The sequence below is a fragment of the Otolemur garnettii genome, unplaced genomic scaffold (assembly GCF_000181295.1).
Source record: "Otolemur garnettii isolate 467f Iridium unplaced genomic scaffold, OtoGar3 scaffold00120, whole genome shotgun sequence".
NCBI classification, from domain to species: Eukaryota; Metazoa; Chordata; class Mammalia; order Primates; family Galagidae; genus Otolemur; species Otolemur garnettii.
Window position 1 is genome coordinate 2,334,117 of NW_003852515.1, and position 4,845 is coordinate 2,338,961.

Here is a 4,845-nt window from a genome sequence, read left to right on the forward strand (position 1 = left end):
GGGGGGGGGATCAATGTCTTGTTTGTACCAAGTAATTTCTGATGATTCGACAACTTCCTTGTCATATCGAGATGCTTTTTTTCCCTTCTTTAGAAATCTTTTAGCAGTAATGGCACCTCAAATAACTGGAATTATTTCAGTATTAAAATGCAGGCTTTGCTGACCTTGTCTGCAGACAGAGGCAAAGGAAAGGGAACTTCTTTGGCTGGGCATTTAGGGTTGCACAGGGATGTGGGGAGTTGATCTTCACTATTTGTGTTGTCAGAGAAAAGAAAAACAGGGCTGCTCTGTCTAATTACTCCTTGCCAGGTGCATATGTCTCCTTTCACACCCTGGAATTATGCAGATGGGGGAGACTCAGGCAGTGACCCATCTAGCCTCCTGAGGCAGGCTGGGCTCACCTTAAAAATCCCCAAACACATTGTTGCGGATCATAGTTTTAAAGTCCTTGGGATAGACATTCTGCAGCCTCCCTTGTTAACTGGAATCAGCATTTAAACTTTTGTCATCTGAATAACTTCTTTTTTTTTTTTATTATGCCAACAATAATAGAAATTTAAACAAACCCCCAAAAAACCCAAGCAAGAGTTTGCCACCCCAATAAATCATTTGCAACTATGCAACTATTTACTGCAGGTAGTGCTGAAGCTTAGGCAATAAAGCTTTATAAAAATACAGTAATTTTGAGAGACAGTTACAAGAGCAAAGGAGCCCTGTTCCCTTTGCTGCAGGGCCTGCTTCACTGAGTCGTCCAGGTTTTAGAAACTTTCAGCTGAGAAGCAGGCTCTGGCCTTATGCTCCCGTGTGTCCCTGGCCTCAGAGGACAAGCACCAGCCCAATGTTCTCACCACCCTCAGCTCCAGCCCAGAAAGGGTCCAAAGTCCTGAAGCTCATCAGATGTCTGCTAGGAAGTGAGGCGTCATTGTCCCTTTCTGGCAGGATCCCACAGTGTCTGCCAGTGACTCTCTTAGATTAAGAATTGGCAAACTGTAGGCAGGGGCCACGTCTCGCCTGCTGCCTGTTTTTGTTTAGCCCATGAGCTACAAATAGTTTTTTACTTTTTTTAAGTAGTTGGGAAAAAAAAATCAAGAGAAGAATACAATTTCGTGATATGTGAAAATCATATGAAATTCAAATTTAAGTGTCCATAAATAAAGTCTTACTGGAAGACAGACTTGCGCGTTTATTTATGTCTCGTGCGTTACTGTCTGTGACTACCTTCATGCTACAATGACAGTATTGAGTAGCTGTGATGGACATTGTGTGGCCAACAAATCCTAAAATATTTGTCATCTGGCCCTATTATAGAGCCTTCCATCAGGGTGAGGGAGGCAGTAACCTCTGCATTTAAACTTATATACACATTAAAGTACGTAAACCATCTTTGTGAGCACAGTTGTCCCCACTCCCCAAGCAGTAAACCCCCCAGACTGCCTCTCCTTCCCCTGTCTTGTTGGGTTGTTGGTAGTAGGGCTTGGTCAACTGAGGTGACTTTTGGTCTGTGGGAAACAGGTGTGGCATAGGAAGGAGGGAGGTGTTTGCTCTGGTCCCAGTTGTTTGCAGAAATCTTTAGACTGTAAATTGCTATTTTATTGGCTATGGGGTGTAATTCCAATTCTGGAGGATTAGAACCATCAGGATGTGGGATATCAGAGTCAAAACCATGGTCCTTGGTTTTGGCCCTGTTTAGGGCCATGTATAGAGAGGAGAGGGACCGGGGCAGGAACAGGTTTGGGCAGAGAGAAGGGAGAATCAAAATTCCACCTTGGCTGGACCAAGTTTGTGGTTTGTTGAGAGGACAAACAATTGGCCACATGAATCTGATGTAGAAGTCTGGATGTGTGAGGCAACAGCGGGAGACATGGGTAGAGGGTGAGATTGCAAAGGGGCAGGTGAAGACAGAAATAAGGATCTTACCAGGCACTTCCCCATTTAGAAGTCAGGTAGAGGGAGAAGAACTCCTGAAGGCAGGATCCTGACTTCACTGCTGTATTTGTAGCCCTGGGACATAATCCCTTGCACAGATTATTTGCTCAATAAGTTAGTTGTTGATCCTATAAGGGAACTTGAATTCCAATGAACTAGCATCTTCTACCCTGAATGTCCTTCACAACAATAGAAACATCACACTCTCCTAACTTCACACATCACACTTCCCTCTCTCTTTCTCTCTCATCCTGCATCTCCTTCCCTTTTCTTCTGACTTCTTCTCTGATACATATTTAACTCAGCAGAGCCACCCTGGCACCTGGCCATTCTCAAGCATTGCTCATCGGCTACAAGTCTGGGTCACACCAGTGGCTGGTCCAGTGAACAAGCCAACATATATCCTTTTTGTGTATATAGTTTTGTTTTTTTTTTAAGTTACACTTGTTCCTGTTGAACTGTACTCTTTGTGAACCATTTCTTTAGTTGACTGATACTGTTTTGACTTCTATTCCTACTGTCTTAGACAGGTGCCTCCCAACTTGGTGTCTTACGCAATTTTAACAAGGAAGCTCTCAGTTATGTTGCTGGGGTAAAGACAGATGTGTTCAGTTCCATTTCTTCCTGACATGAGTGAGGCCACGCAGGATGCTGCCAGGTTGAGACCGAGTCATGGATAAGCCACTTTTGGGTGATATTATTTAGCTTTTGGTACCTGGACCTAAGAGAGAAAAGGAGTATCTCTTATTTCCTTGTATCTCATCAATGAAAAGTCATTTGTGCTACAATCTAAGGTCATATTCCTGCACAGAGAGATAGTATATCTTGCTCATTCCTTATCTGTGTGGCCTGTATATCATTAAAGAAAATTAAATTGGTCTGCCAAGATCTGATCTTCCCATACCATTGAGATGAGTGAAAATCAATTGCTTGTTGCTAGACCCACTCAGCACGGAAGAGGAGGGGACTTGTGTTAATGGCCTGCTTAGGAGTTGTATGGGACGGGTCAAGAGACAGCAGAGAGACACAGTCAGGCCTGAGCCCATCCTCAGCACCAGGCGTTCTCTCAGGCACTGGATAGGGATTTTCTTATTTAATATCCACAACTGCCCAGAGGGGCTGATTTGACTTTCTGTTTCCAATTAAGGAAACTGAGGCTCAGAAGGCAGAGTATCACAGCCAGGCCACATAGCAGAAAGCAGCAGGAGTAGGACTTGAACTCACATCCTACACAGACTCTAGCAGTTATAAATGTGTGGTGTTCTGAACCTTACTACATTGTGGGAAAGACGTTTCTGAACTCCTGAAGCTTCAAATATGAGTAGGGTACAGATGACTTCAAAATGTACAACTCTGCCCTCTGACATCCCATCCCTATCTGTGACCACCTCTGGACATTTCCACCTGGACAGCTCAGTGAGAAACTCAAATAACCATCTTCTCTCTAAGACCCCACCTCCTCCTTTCACTGTCCTGTGTTTTTCCCTGGTACACTATTCTTTCAAACTCCATGTTAAACCCCTGCCTGGGCCAGGCACAGCAGCTCACACCTGCAATCCTGGCACTCTAAGAGGCCAAGGTGGGTGAATTGGTTGAGCTCAAGATTTTGAGCAAGAGTGAGAGCCCTCTCTGCTAAAAATAGAAAAAAATGGAGGCAAGAGAATCACTTGAGCCCAGGAGTTCAAGGTTGGTATGAGTTGTGATGACGCCACAGTATTCTACCCAGGGTGACAAAGTGAGATTCTGTCTCAAAAAACAGAAAACAAACAAACAAACCCCTCCAAACTCCCTAAAGATTCTGTGTCTAAAATATTTCTTACTATCTTCTACTTTTTAACATTTCTGCTGTCACTACGGTTTTGGCCTCTATCACCTAGGGCCAAGGTGACCGCAGCAGTGAAATACCCCTTTCCTCAGCTGGCACAGTCTCAGCACTGCTTCAGTAAGTCAGAGCTTAAAAACAAGGGGGTTAAACTTTTCCGAAAAAGGGGAACCCCTGGGGGGGGGGTTTAAAAAGCACTAAGCATTATCAAAGAATTATGTCCCCTGTCAGCATTACAGAGGTCGCATCAGGTAGATTTGTATCTCTGAGACCAATGAAGTTGTCATAAGATTCTGGGGATCAGACACAGTCCCCAGGCATGGAGGAGGCATGGTCATACTTGTCTCTTTGGAGTGGACAAAGGCAAGCAGGCTGTATGGCCAATAAAAAGAGTTAAGTGGATGAAGTTTAGCATCATTACACATTTCACTTTCTGATATTCCCTGTAGGTATCTGTTCTGTGTTCCAGTGACTTACTCAGTTCCTGGTGCCTCTGTGAGTATTGTGACCCTCCCACTAAAGGGCCACACTTCAGACTTGTCAGACCCTCCCACTAAAGGGCCACGCTTCAGACTTGTCAGCCTCAGAGTTTATTTGTCTTCTGACCAACTTCCTGACAGCTCTCTTCCAGAAGACAGTGGGTTGGCAAATCTGGTTAATTAGCTCAGAATATAACGGTGAGTTTTCTTAATTTGTGTTTCATATAACACTAGTACTATAAAGCACTCTACGGAAAGGAAAATTTCATGGCCAAATATTTTTAGCATATCTCTTGGAGATGCATGTTAGCATGTCACAGGCTCCAAGAAGGTCTGCATTAAAAACATGTTTATTTTAGTTTGTTTCATTATTTTCCAAACTTATTTCACCATGGAACTCTTTTATTTTCAAGTACCATATTCCAATAAAACTAAGATGTGAGTACTTACAAGATGCATTATGATTTCAGAGAGGTAAAATAAAGCACGAGAAAAGTGGCTGCTGATGATAATGGTTAAGATACTTCAATTGTAACAAAGATCCTGATTTCAGGGACATTAAAATGTGAAAGATTGTAAGGAACATCCTGATTTCAGGGACATTAAAATGTGAAAGAT